This window comes from Rhinopithecus roxellana, chromosome 9 (assembly GCF_007565055.1).
Source record: "Rhinopithecus roxellana isolate Shanxi Qingling chromosome 9, ASM756505v1, whole genome shotgun sequence".
Classification (NCBI taxonomy): Eukaryota; Metazoa; Chordata; class Mammalia; order Primates; family Cercopithecidae; genus Rhinopithecus; species Rhinopithecus roxellana.
In genome coordinates, this window is record NC_044557.1 from 71198669 (window position 1) to 71214519 (window position 15851).

Consider the following 15851-nt stretch of genomic DNA (forward strand, 5'->3'; position numbering starts at 1 on the left):
CAGGAACTCTTGTAAGGCAGACCTGGTGGTGACAAAATTTCTCAGCATGTGCTTGTCTGTAAAGGATTTTATTTCTCCTTCATGTGTGAAGCTTAGTTTGGCTGGATATGAAATTCCGTGTTGAAAATTCTTTTCTTTAAGGATGTTGAATATTGGCCCCCACTCTCTTCTGGCTTGTACAGTTTCTGCAGAGAGATCCACTGGTAGTTTGATGGGCTTCCGTTTGTAGGTGACCCAACCTTTCTCTCTGGCTGCCCTTAACATTTTTCCTTAATTTCAACCTTGGTGAATCTGACGATTATGTGTCTTGGGGTTGCTCTTTTTGAGGAGTATCTTTGTGGTGTTCTCTGTATTTCCTGAATTTGAATGTTGGCCTTTCTTGCTAGGTTGGGGAAGTTCTTCTGGATTATATCCTGAAGAGTGTTTTCCAACTTGGTTTCATTCTCCCCGTCACTTTCGGGTACATCAATCAAATGTAGATTTGGTCTTTTCACATAGTCTCATATTTCTTGGAGGCTTTGTTCATTCTTTTTTCTCTAATCTTGTCTTCTCTCTTTATTTCATTAAGTTGATCTTCAGTCACTGAGATTCTTTCTTCTGCTTGATGGATTCAGCTATTGATACTTGTGGATGCTTCATGAAGTTCTCGTGCTGTGTTTTTCAGCTCCATCAGGTCATTTATGTTCTTCTCTACACTGGTTATTCTAGTTAGCAATTCGTCTAACCTTTTTCAAAGCTTCCTTGCATTGGGTTAGAACCTGCTCCTTTAGCTCGGAGGAGTTTGTTATTACTCACCTTCTGAAGCCTACTACTGTCACTTTGTCAAACTCATTCTCTGTCCAGTTTTGTTCCCTTGCTGGGGAGGAGTTGTGATCCTCTGCAGGAGAATAGGCATTCTGGTTTTTGGAATTCTCAGTCTTTTTGCGCTGGTTTCTCCCCATGTTTGTGGATTTATCTATCTTTGGTCTTTGATGTTGGTGACCTTTGGATGGGGTCTTTAAGTGGATGTGCTGTTCCTTTCTGTTTGTTAGCTTTACTTTTAACAGTCTGGCCTCTCTGCTGCTGGTCTGCTGGAGTTTGCTGGAGGTCCACTCCAGACTCTGTTTGCCTGGGTGTCACCAGCAGAGGCTGCAGAACAGCAAAGATTGTTGCCTGTTCTTTCCTCTGGAAGCTTCATCCCAGAGGGGAACCTGCCAGATGCCACCAGAGCTCTCCTGTATGAGGTGTCTGTCGGCCCCTACTGGGAGGTGTCTCCCAGCCAGGACACACAGGGGTCAGGGACCCACTTGAGAAGGCAGTCTGACCCTTAGCAGAACTCGAACACTGTGCTGGGAGGTCTGCTGCTGTCTTCAGAGCCATCAGGCAGGGACGTTTAAGTCTGCTTCTAAGTCCCAGAATGGGGCTGCTGTCTTTTTTTCAAAGATGTCCTGCCCAGAGAAGATAAATCTGGCAGTCTGGCCACAGCAGCATTGCTGAGCTGCAGTGGGCTCTGCCCAGTTCGACCTTCCCAGCAGCTTGGTTTACACTGTGAGTGTAAAACCATCTACTCAAGCCTCAGCAATGGTGGATGCCCCTTCCCCCACCAAGCTGGAGTATCCCAGGTGGATCTCAGACTGCTGCTGTGCTTCCAGTGAGAATTTCAAGCCAGTGGATCTTAGTTTCCTGGGCTCTGTGGGGGTGGGACCCACTGGCTCCCTGGTTCGAAGACCATGGGACAAGCACGGCATCTATGCCAGAGTTTCTCAGGCTCAGTCCCTCATGGCTTCCCTTGGGTAGGGGAGAAAATTCCCTGACCCCTCGCGCTTTCCAGGTGATGCAATGGCCCACCCTCCCTCCATGGGATGCACCCACTGTCCAACTAGTCCTAATGAGATGAACTGGGTACCTCAGTTGGAAATGCAGAAATCACCTGCCTTCTGTGTTGATCTTGCTAGGAGCTGCAGACTGGAGTTGTTCCTATGTGGCCATCTTGCCAGCAATTGATTTTTTTTTTTTTTAATATGACACCAAAAGCTCAGGCAACTAAAGCACAAATAAAGGATTAGGACTGTATCAAACTCAAAAGCTGTTGTACAGCAAAACGTGCAATCAATAAAATGAAAAGGCAGCCTACAGACTGGGAGAAAATATTTACAATCTATATCTGATAAGTGGTTCAGAGTATGTAAGGAACTCTAAAAACTCAATAGCAAAACCCCAAAATAACGTAATTTAAAAATGGGCAAAAGACTTGAATAGACATTTTTTCCAGAGACAATATAAAAATGGCCAACAGTTACATAAAAAGGTGCTCATCATCACTAATTATCAGGGAAGTGCATATCAAAGCCACAATGAGGCATCACTTCACTCCTGTTAGATTGGCTATTATCAAATACACCAGAGATAACAAATACTGGTGAGGGTGAAGGGACAAGAGCACACTTGTACCTTGTTGGTGGTAATGTAAATTGGTACAGCCGTTATGGAAAACAGTATGAAGGTTCCTCATACTGTTCATCAAATTAAAAGTAGAACTGCCATATGACTCTGGATATATATGCAAAGCACCTCAGAGATATCTGCCCTTGTATGTTCACTGTAGCACTTTTCACAGTAGCGGAAACGTGGAAACAACCCATATGTCCACTGACAAATGAATAAAGAAAATGTGAGATCACACACACACACACACACACACACAATGTGATACATACACACATATGTACATAAAGAGTGAAATGTTATTCAGCCTTTTAAAAGAAGGAAATTCTGCCATTTGCAACAGCCTGGGTGAACCTGGAGGAGGTTATGCTAAGTGAAATGAGTCAGAAACAGAAATAAAAAATACTGCATGATCTTCCTTATATGTGGAGTCCATAAAAAAGTAGAATACATAGAAACAGAGGGTTAGAATGGAGCCTACCAGGGGAGGGAGTGGGGGAGAAAATTGAGAGATGTTGACGAAAGGGTACAAATGTGAAGATATGTAGGAGGAATAACTCTGGAGATTTAATGTACACTGTGATGACTAGAAGGTCCTATGGAAGGTGACAGATAGGATAAATTTCTTGACTGTAGTAATCATTTCACTATGTGTATATACATATATAACATCCTGTTGTACACCTTAAATATTTATAATTAAAACAGAAAAAGTAGACATAGATAAAAGAAAACTAATTGTGTTCATATGTATATATTTTCCTTCCAAATTTTTAGAATTTTTAAGGTAAAAGTATAAAGGGTATCCAGTTAGGAAAAGAAGAAGTCAAATTGTCCCTGTTTGCAGATGACATGATTGTATATTTAGAAAACCCCATTGTCTCAGCCCAAAAGCTCCTTCAGCTGATAAGCAACTTCAGCAAAGTCTCAGGATACAAAATTAATGTGCAAAAATCACAAGCATTCTTATACACCAGTAACAGACAGTGAGCCAAATCATGAATGAACTTCCATTCACAATTGCTTCAAAGAGAATAAAATACCTAGGAATCCAACTTACAAGGGATGTCAAGGACCTCTTCAAGGAGAACTACAAACCACTGCTCAGTGAAATCAAAGAGGACACTAACAAATGGAAGAACATACCATGCTCATGGATAGGAAGAATCAATATCGTGAAAATGGCCATACTGCCCAAGGTTATTTATAGATTCAATGCCATCCCCATCAAGCTACCAATGAGTTTCTTCACAGAATTGGAAAAAACTGCTTTAAAGTTCATATGGAACCAAAAAAGAGCCCGCATTGCCAAGATAATCCTATGTCATAAGAACAAAGCTGGAGGCATCATGCTACCTGACTTCAAACTATACTAAAAGCCTACAGTAACCAAAACAGCATGGTACTGGTACCAAAACAGAGATATAGACCAGTGGAACAGAACAGAGTCCTCAGAAATAATACCACACATCTACAGCCATCTGATCTTTGACAAACCTGAGAGAAACAAGAAATGGGGAAAGGATTCCCTATTTAATAAATGGTGCTGGGAATATTGGCTAGCCATAAGTAGAAAGCTGAAACTGGATCCTTTCCTTACTCCTTATACGAAAATTAATTCAAGATGGATTAGAGACTTAAATGTTAGACCTAATACCATAAAAACCCTAGAAGAAAACCTAGGTAGTCCCATTCAGGACATAGGCATGGGCAAGGACTTCATGTCTAAAACACCAAAAGCAACGGCAGCAAAAGCCAAAATTGACAAATGGGATCTCATTAAACTAAAGAGCTTCTGTACAGCAAAAGAAACTACCATCAGAGTAAACAGGCAACCTACAGAATGGGAGAAAATTTTTGCAATCTACTCATCTGACAAAGGGCTAATATCCAGAACCTACAAAGAACTCAAATAAATTTACAAGAAAAAAAACAACCCCATCAAAAAGTGGGGAAAGGATATGAACAGACATTTCTCAAAAGAAGACATTCATACAGCCAACAGACACATGAAAAAATGCTCATCATCACTGGCCATCAGAGAGATGCAAATCAAAACCACAATGAAATACCATCTCACACCAGTTAGAATGGCAATCATTCAAAAGTCAGGAAACAACAGGTGCTGGAGAGGATGTGGAGAATTAGGAACACTTTTACACTGTTGGTGGGATTGTGAACTAGTTCAACCATTATGGAAAACAGTATGGCAATTCCTCAAGGATCTAGAACTAGATGTACCATATGACCCAGCCATCCCACTACTGGGTATATACCCAAAGGATTATAAATTATGCTGCTATAAAGACACATGCACACGTATGTTTATTGCGGCACTATTCACAATAGCAAAGACTTGGAATCAACCCAAATGTCCATCTGTGACAGACTGGATTAGGAAAATGTGGCACATATACACCATGGAATATTATGCAGCCATAAAAAAGGATGAGTTTGCGTCCTTTGTAGGGACATGGATGCAGCTGGAAACCATCATTCTCAGCAAACTATCACAAGAACAGAAACCAAACACTGCATGTTCTCACTCATAGGTGGGAACTGAACAATGAGATCACTTGGACTCGGGAAGGGGAACATCACACCTTGGGGCCTATCACGGGGTGGGGGAGGGGGGAGGGATTGCATTGGGAGTTATACCTGATATAAATGACGAATTGATGGGTGCTGACGAGTTGATGGGTGCAGCACACCAACATGGCACAAGTATACATATGTAACAAACCTGCACGTTATGCACATGTACCCTAGAACTTAAAGTATAATAAAAAATAATTTATTATACATAAAAAAAAGAGGCGGGCGCGGTGGCTCAAGCCTGTAATCCCAGCACTTTGGGAGGCCGAGACGGGCGGATCACAAGGTCAGGAGATCGAGACCATCCTGGCTAACAAGGTGAAACCCCGTCTCTACTAAAAAATACAAAAAATTAGCCGGGCGATTTGGCGGGCGCCTGTGGTCCCAGCTACTCGGGAGGCTGAGGCAGGAGAGTGGCCTATACCCAGGAGGCAGAGCTTGCAGTGAGCTGAGATCCGGCCACTGCACTCCAGCCTGGGCACGAGACTCCGTATCAAAAAAAAAAAAAAAAAAAAAAAAAAAAAAAAATCAAAAAAAAAAGAATTATGATTTGATTTTCATGAGATCATCTATCAGCTATTTTTAAAAGTCTGTACTTTTGCTGATTTATTAAAATTTTGCTTAATAAGATACCATTTGGGGATTTAAGAATCAAATACAAATTCACCCTTTTTCATTTCTATAGATGTCTATTTATGATAGGAAGCAATGATAGTAACTTTTGAGAAAGATTTGAAGTTCAAAGTTCAATAAGCATGATAAATATATAAGCACGATAACACAGGCATGGTAAGAGAGAATTAGAAAGCTTCATGTGTATACCCCATAGCTGGATGAGTTTACTATCCATGAATTGATGGCATAGTCCTTGGCAGGCAACAGGCAATAAGAACAAATATTGTCTTATATCCTTCTTGACTAATCAAACTCTTGTGGTAAACTGAGTCATGAGATTATACACAAGTCATTGTAAATCAAGTGGAATAAAATAAGCTTTGGGGTAACTTAATCCAGAAAATCTCCTGGCTTTTCTCTGAACCATGATCAACAAATTCTGGTAATTATAATTTAGGCAATTCATGTGCTTAGATGAAAACTAATAAAGAAATATTTCCCAGTGTCACTGCATTGTCAGAAAAAAGTTTCCATGTTTATTAACAGTATAAGAAAATTTAAAAGATTGAAGATATATTGATGTTTCTATCAATAACATATTCTAAAAATATTTATTAGGTTTTCATTATAAGGAATGTAGGTACATTCTTATTTGAACACCAAAGTTGACCTCAACCCAATGAAACTTGTCAACTTTGAAAGTGAAAAATGTAAAAATGCCTGGATTTCCATGGTGATTTAACTGACCCTTTCCATCAGTTGTTATTCTTGTGGATTTGTAGTTCAAAGAAAGGTTCATAGTTTAGCCCATTACAAAGTACTATATGCTCCAACACATGTGAACTGCACCAAACATTTACCTAGCTTTAGAGGATTTCTTTTGCATCCAGAAGAAACCTCAGATACTTAGTTAATGTTTCCTACATTTTGATTTGATTTTTTTCTCCTAGTTTTCCTGATGTATGATCTACATCTCCATATGTTTATATTTAGTCAACACAAGCTATAAAAATACATGCAAAATTAAGGGTAGGATAAAGTCAATTATCCAAATAATACAAATCAGGATAATTTCACCTTCAATCTGCAACTTGTTATTAACAAAAGTTTGATCTTCCTGTTTTTTTCCCTCGAAGTATTTTTAAATCAAGTCAAAATGTTGGTCACCAGAGTATATTATTGTAATAATATCATCAGCAACATATAAAATTCTTCTATGCTTTTTATTCTACTCTTTCTAGCTCTAGATGGTTATGTTTGTGTAAGTTTGGGTTAAGTCATGTAATATCTGTATAGACTTTTAAAATTATCTAAACTTAATTCACCAGTGGTTGAAAAAGTACCATGAGATCTTGTTTTGTAGTCTTAACTGTAGCACGTAAATCTGTTCTGCAGACCATAACAGCAGCAGTGTAATGAAGATACTTGCTAGCATCAGTCATGATGGCATGGAATTAGAAGGGAGTGGCTCATTTGGGTAACATACTTCCCTTGGGTCTGAAGCTGATTGATATAAGGCTTATAGCTAATAGGTCTTATCGCCTTCAGTGACAGAATTGGCTAGAGGCCCAGACCAAGATCATTTCATTGGATGAATGATTATTAATTCTAAAGATAATATAAATCAAAGGATTTAAAAATGGGGGCTGTTATATTCATCACAACTGGAATCTTTGACGAATTTAACAGCTCCCATCTTCCCAGCACAGGCAGACTGACCCATGTTAATGCTGTGTAGGATTTCAATAGAAGAAAAGGTTCAGGCTAACAGGATCACCAACCTCTGTCGCTCAGAGGCCCAGGCAAGGTCGATGTAACATAATCTGGGAGCCACCAGATGTCGTACATACATTGTTCATTATTTGATTTCTCCAAGTACATGTAGTAAGTGCTGGAAAGAGAAAGAATTGCTGTAGCTGTTAAGAGGATTCTTTCCAGAGCAGTGTTGAGTTTACTGATAAAACTTACTTCCTCTAACATTGTACATGCAGTTTAGAAAATAATAGCTACCTCATTCATGGGAAACATTTTAGTTAACTTGAAATGTACTAATTACTTTTATATGATTCAATTTTCCTGAACATAGTGTTTTTATTTTAAAAGCCCCTCAAGCTGACTTTGTTTTTTATTCATTCAGTGAACAAATCCTGATTGAGTGTTTTCTATTTATCCATCACTTATTAGGTGCTGGGGATACAAAGGTAAATAAGATTTTCCCTGTCCTCAAGGATCACACAGTTCAGGCAGTGAGTTAGAGAGAAATAAGCCAAATAACAGAGCACAGTTATGATGTGGTCCTAGGTTACATTCTCAGAAAGCAGATACTGAGATAGAGTTTGGGGTGCAAGATGTTTATTAGGGTTAAACACTTGTGAAAAGATGGGGGTGGAAATAGAAATGGGCAGGGAGGAAAGTTCAAATGTGCAGCAGGTCTGCCAAAGCACTGGGCAACATAGTGGGACTTCTGGGACAAGTATTGCCCATCAGAGTGGTCCCATGTCAGCCTGGGCCTTTAAATCTTTGTCTCACTCAGTGGCTAGATGTGGGCTGCCCTAGGAAGGCATGAGCTTGGGTGAGGTTGAGGTCACTCTTTTGTAGCTGAGGCAGACCCTGAAGCTGACATTTGAAGGCTGCCTCATGACCACACTTCCTGTAAGCTCAGAAGCAAGTCCTTTCTTATAGGGGATTTTGGGTAGTGCATTACAGTATAGACCACATACACACAGGATGCTATGAAACCCTAGAGGAATGTTACAAAGCAGCCTCAGGGAGTAGATCACAGATAGTGAATCCACAATGAATCTTAAAAATAACAATAATAATAACTAAGATTTATTGGATTATTACCATATGCCAAATATAATATTAAATCCTTGACATGGATAATCTCATTTAATATTTCCCACAAACCTAGGAGATAGATAAGTAACTACCATTCTCAGGTTACAAATGAAGCTATAGCAGTTTAAAGATTAAGCAACTTGCCAAAGGCTATGCAGTTGGATTCAATCCTAGGCTCTAATGGCTTCAAGACCCATTGCATAAAGATATGAACTGTCTAGCAAAGTTCTTGACATAGAGTATAAATGTAGTAAATATTTGGTGAAGGAAGATGAAGGGAAAGGAGGGAAGGAGAGGGGTTGAGGGAAGAGGGAAGATAAATAAGAAGGTAAAAAGTTACCTTTAAATAACTGCAAGAAGATGGATATGGTCAGATGGGTGACTCCCAAGTCCTATTAAGATGCTCTCAAATTTGTCCTTAAAAAATTGAATGAGTAGTAAGCGTGTTGTTTGTGTTCTCTGTATGATTCTTTCCTCCCATCACATATATATCGTTTTTTGAAAGATATATATGTGATTAATCTTTTTCCAGTATACATCGCAATCATTCTATTACATTGGTATTATTTACAGAGGTCTTTGCATCTTATCAAACTACCTAATTGCCTTAGGGACCACATGATTCCTGGCTCTAAAAGATTGTCATCATTCCTACAGCATTATCATAGGGTGTCTACTGGATTAACTTCCTAGAATTTGATGGTCAGGTAATTTCAGCTTCTACTTGTGTGACTCTTTTCCAGCATTCTCCCTTTCTATACATTTTATATTCATCCTTCTATCTTATCTGCTATCCAGCAGAACTTGTCTTTTGTTCAGTTACTATGTCCAATGGACATGTGTTTTTGTAAGCCACAAGCCCAATTTCAGAAATATTAGAATAGCTAGGTTCTTGACCATTCTGTTTTACCTTAAACATAAAATGTTAAGGGTTATTGAAAAGACTACGTATGATGCTACTTATGATATCAGTGTCAGCCTATTGGTACTTTTAATTTCCTGTAAGACTTTGTCTTTTAATCTCATATAAGGGTTTGAAGGTATTGTTGATTAGATATTCTACTTTCTGTCTGTATTTTAACTTATGTAGCCCTATTTTAAAGCCCATTCTTCATGGTTTCTGGAGCCAGGAACAGTAACCACCTATAAATAGAGCCTTATATTTACAGACACTGCAGCAGAAAAAGAATGACAAAATAGAAGAGGTGGGTGACACTATAATTCCTTTTTACATGAATTTGGAAGATATGACAGGTCAGAAAAATCATTTCTGATGATAGGCCTCTGGAACCCAGACTTCCAGCAGTGCTTCAAACTACTAACAGAAATCCAGTTTTTTACTTCATAACAATCTATAAAATATAAAGTCATAGAAGCGGAGACATCTCTGATCAGCAGATGCTGTAGCCCCAGTCAAGACCCTGTGGATGTTCTATTTTCTTCTGAATACAAGTGACCTAGACTGTTACCAGCATGATGTCCTGGGCCAGGATGCTTGGAACGATTTGAAAAAGAAGATCAGAATAGAGAGTGTTGAAGGAAGTATGTGCTTAGCATCAAATCCAAGGTTTAGTGAGTGTTAGTAGAGAAGAAAGAGGGAATCAAGTACAGATATGAAAATGGTATTGACCAGGGAAGAGGGAGGAGATGGGTTGAAAAGTTCAGGACATAGATGGTTAATAAAGGCAAGATTTGGGGAATGTCTCCCATCTAGTTCAAGGAAGGGTTGGCTTAACATGTGTGCCTTTGGTAGTGGCTGTGGAGAGTGGTACTGTTGTTGGCAATATGGGGAGTTGGAGATGAAGGGAGCTATGTGATCTCAGAAGGAACATTCTACTCATTTTTTTGTTTTTTGTCTGAGGCTAGTCCTGAGTCTTACATATACTTATATATGTTAGACATAACAGTGATTTCCAAAGTACCTTTTACTTGATCAGTGGGCAAAATCCTCTATGAAGTCCCAGTGCATAAAAGATAGAAGGAATAAGTTCTACTGTTCTATAGCACAGTAAAGTGGCTATATTGAACAATTAATTGTTGTGTATATCAAAATAGTTGAAAGGAATGATTTGGAATGTTCCCAACACAAATAGATGATAAATGTTTTGAAGTGATAGATATCCTAAATACTCTGATTTGATCATTATGTATTTGTATACATCTATTAAAATATCATATGTACCTCACAAACATATATAATTATCATGTATCAATTAAAACAAAACAGAGTTTCCCTGGTTGAAGTAGGTGGCAGTTGGTACCAATGGGGGACTTTAAGAAGGAGCTGTTAGGAGTTTCTACAGGTTTAATGGTGTTTGAGAGGATACGTGGGATGAAGGCACAGCCCTTGATTCAAATTGAAATATAGAATATTTTTGTATGGATATTTTGTGTGTGTTAATAGTTGAATGTGTAGTTATTTTATACTTAAAGTCATTTTAGTTTAATGTAATTAACTAAATTTAACTTTTGGTATTATTAGGTCATTTATGGTAAAATACGTAGATTGACAGTAACTCTAAATCCAGACTGCCTGGGATTTTGTTCCAGTTACATGGCTTACCTTGAACAAATTCCTTATTCTTTCTGTGTTTCGGTTTTCTCACTGATAAAATTGCATCTACCTTATAGGTATTATTATGAGGATTAAATAAATTAATACATTTAAAACACTTAGAATGTCCCTAGTATATGGTATGTGTGATATCAACATTTTTTATTTTGTCATTAATTTTCCGTACCTTCTATTGGCAAACAGATTGCAAACTTCTTGGAATCAGAGGCATTATTTATGTCTCTTTTTATCTTGATTGGAATACTATTTTGCATGTAGTTCAGGAAAGTAATGAACTAATTAACCAACTATGAAGTGAGTAATTAGTCTCATACAAAAGCACCCTTAGGGGTTGAAAGCGTAATAATGAATAAAACAGTGCTTTTGAAAAACTTGCAGATTAATGACCCTAAATTAAGTAAATCAAGGAAAATATAATTAAATGCAATTAATTAAATGTAATTTAATGTAAAATAATATAGTAAAATATCTGTCCTAGAGGTATGACAAAAAATTTTTCAGAAGAACAGATACTTAGGTTGGTTTTCTTTTCCCTTGGTAACAACATCCAGAATTGTATTTGAGTTAAAATTTGATGGGTGCATTTTTAGAGTTTCCTAGTTCCAAAAGTGACAGACATTTTGCCCAAAGAGATAAATGTATATAAAGGCATAGAGGCAAAAGGAAAAACCACCCACAACAGGAAATTTGAAAATAGCAAATAGGCCTTTGGATCCTGAAGGAGGGAGAAGATGTGACTTAGGCCGGACATAATGGTAAGCAGGAACCCGAATGCAGAAAGTATGCCATTTATGATTCTGCCATTTAAGATTCAGGACTTAATCCTGTAGGAATTGAGTAACTGAAGGTTGCGGTGAATAAATATTTGTGGATACTGACAATGTCTATTCTGGATTGGACAACACTGTGAAGCTCCCATTGGGGTTTGGGGGTCTTTATATGTACACACATTTTTAAAAATGAAAAACTAAAAATAAAGAACTTTGCTCTTTAGTGGCTCCAACTAAGCATCCTTGAAGGTCACTCCAAATAACAGAGAGAGTATGCATTTTGAACTATTCACTTTTCCAGGTTTAATTTGGAAATCATGTTTTTCTGCAGAGAAATTAGATTTTTCTTTACAAATAGTAAAATGCCAGAATCATAATTGTGGGAAGTTTTCACTTGGACAGAAACCATACTGTTCATAGTGTACTATAATTTTGTAGAAGGAACAAAAAGAGCTGAACTTGGCCATAACACATTCTTTCTTTAAATTTATGAGAATGAGAATGGTGAAAGTATGTAAGGTAGCCTATGTGAGACTTTGCTTTGGTCTTTCCTTTTGTACCTTTCTTTCTTTATCTTTAGCACTTGTTTATGTCTTTATTGTTTCATTAGACATTTTAGGCCCTTAGGTTTCTTTTTTTATGCTTAACCCATAGTAAAAATTCAGTAATAGTAGTTACATAAGTGAATAACATAGTCTTACATTCCATACCAACTAATTTATATAAAATCCATGACAAATAATACATTTATCAATTACATATGGAAATAAAAAATCTTACCAAATCTCCATCTCTTGAATATTATGATTATAGAGGAAGAGGAGGTCTTCCATCTTGAGATCACCTGCAAGCCTGTCTTGTCCTTCTTGCTACTTTCAATGCTAATGATCTCACAGCCCTTCTGGGACCCATGCTCCTGGACCCTGGAAATGGGTCACTTTCTCAAAGTTGACCTCTAACAGGTAACATGTTCTGTTAATAGGAAAGCAAAAGAAAGAAAACAAAATAAAACCTCTAGTTTTGTCAGGGCATCAACATTTTCCAACTAAGAATATTACATTATGTTGAAAAGCATATGGTTTTCAGAATTAGATCTGGGTTCAGAATTGGGCTCTAATTTTTATGCGACCAAGTTTGTGAACTTGGGCAATTTACTTTCCCAACCACAAAATGAGGATTAGTAATATCTACCTCCCAGAGTTGTTTTGAAGATTAAAGAGAAAAAGAAAATATGGGAGCTCTAGGCATAGTGAGCACTGTCTGTTACAAACAGAAGGCATCCATTAGACCCTGTCTGTATACCCAGACCACCACCTTATCCACCTCCTGACTTCTGAAAGCCTCTCCTTTTCTGGAGATCTGAATCATGAAGCTTGCCTAGAAATAGTACTGTAAATAATAGTCAGCTGATTGGTCTATGACAGATTACATTGAGAATTATGACAGACCTTCCCAGTATAAGAAGCACTTTTTCCTGTGGTTCTGTGGTTGAGATAGCCCTACTCACTCCACTCATCAATTACAAGAGTAGTCATAAACTCCAGATCCAATCAATCAGAGTATTTCTCCCTTTAGCTAAAGAGATTGGTTAAGGGATGGACAAGTGGCATGTAATCTCAGTCAGAACACTTCTTCTCTAGCTTTTCACCATAAATGTTAGTGAAACTATTACTGTCCATTGAGAGACTGATAAGTTGGCAGAATATAGGTCAGCCATCTTGCCTACCACATATAAGAGAATTGTCTGAAGGAGAGAGACTCATATAGCATTATTTCACTACAGATATCCCAGTAGCCATTTTATTCCTAGCCTTCATCTTTTTATTCCTTATCTGTTTTGAGGTGGGTTTCTGTTATTTGCAAGGAAAAGAATTCTGAAAAATACACATCTTGGCTTCTGGAAGAAAATACTTTGATTATAAAGATTTTAAAGAACTATCTATCAGGTTTTTTTTTTTTTTTTTTTTTGCACATTTATAATTGTCTAAAGACAACTGTAGTTTGGAAAGCGTATATATATAAAATATTTAATATCTTTTCAATTTTTACATTCCCAGTATTCACAGCTAGACTGAGATTTATAAAGTGGATTAAGAGTTGGTTGCATCAAGAGAAACATATTCGTATGGAAGCTGCATGTCTAATTCTCATGCTCAAATGCACCTCAGCAGCAGAAGAGGCCACTTGGCTTAAGAATCCCAAGAAAAGTCAACACCAGCACCAAAAACGAAACCATAGACATGTTGAGGATATTCAAAGGTGTTAATCAGGGCAAGTGCTTGACTAAGCTGCTGGATTACAAGCCCCTGACAGCTCCTCTAGAATCTCTGAAATATCTGCAGTGTGGTACTCTACACCTCACCACTGTCTGGTGACAAGGGATATACTACAATCAAGGTGAAGATATAAAGGGAAGTATATTTCTTAAAAAAAATAAAGAAAATGACAGTTAATATTGACAAATGATACTAAACATTTATTTCCCCAAAGGTATAAAACCCAGGAACACAGTCTTCTTGGAGATTCATGATCACCTATAAACACGCTAGTAAATCATCTGGTGTTCATTTAGTCATCTATCTAGCAGATATTTATTGGATTCTTAATGAGTGTCAGTTACTGTTGTAAATGCTGTGGATATAGCATTCCACAACACAGACAAAAAAGTCCTTGCCCTCATGGGGATTACATTCCGGCGGAGGCAATTTAAAATAAATATAAGAAATACATAGTGTCTGGCTGGGGCTAAGTGCTGTGGGGAATCACAATGCATGGAAGAGGGAAGAAGGAATGCTTTGAGTGGGAATGGAGTTGTACTTTAAACATGAGAATGGCTTAACAAAGAAGAGGTGAAGGAGCAAGGCACTGAGGTATCTGGGGGAAGAGTATTCAAAGAGATGGGAAGAACCATTGTGAAAGTCCCCAGGCAAGGGTATGTCTGGTGTGCTAGGAAACGGCAAGGAAGCAAAGAAGTCAGTGTGGCTGGTGAAAAGTGAAGGTAGGAAAGACACATTCAAAAAAGCAGCAGGGGCCAGATCATGTACAGAACCTCAGAGTCAGTCTATGTAATGGGCTTTAATAACAGTTTTCAGCAGAAGGGCAACATGATCTGAATTAATTTTTTTGATAATAAATCCTTTATTAAGAGCTAGATTTTTTTATCGATAAGTAAGAGTTGTACATATTTTGGATTACATGTGACTTTTTTATATATCTACAATATGTAATAATCAATTCGGGGTAATTGGGATATCCATTACCTTAAACACTTATCTTTTCTTTGTGTTGGAAATATTCTAATTTTTCTCTTCTAGCTATTTTGAAATATACAATAAATTATTGTTAACTGTAATTTCCCTACTGTGCTATCAAATAGTAGAAATTTTTCCTTCTATCTAACTGCATTTTTGTACCCATTAACCAACTTCTTTTCATCTATTCCCAACGTCCACCCTTCCGAGCTTCGGGTACCTGCCATTCAACTGTTGACCTCCACAAGATCCATTTTTTCAACTCCCAATGTGAATGAGAACAAGGAATATTTGTTTTTCTATGCCTGGCTTATTTCACTTATAATAAGGACCTCGAGTTCTATCCATGTTGTTGCAAATGACAGGATCTCATTCTTTTTATGGCTGAATAATATTCTATTGTGTATCTATAACACATTTTTAATCAATTTATCTGTTAATGGACACAGGTTGATTCAATATCTTGGCTATTGTGAATAGTGCTGCAGCAAACATGGGAATGTGATATATTTTGGATATACTGATTTCCTTTCTTTTGGATATATACCTAACACTGGGATTGCTAGATCATATTGTAGGTCTATTTTTAGTTTTTAAAAGAAACTCCATACTGTTTCCCATAATGGTTGTGCTAATTTCTATTCCTACCAACAGTGTATGAACATTACTTTTTCTTGGCATCCTCACTATCATTTGTTGCTGTTTTTTGGTCTTTTTGATAATAGCCTTTCTAACTGTTGTGAGATATAGCTTATTGTGCTTTTAATTTGTATTTCCCTC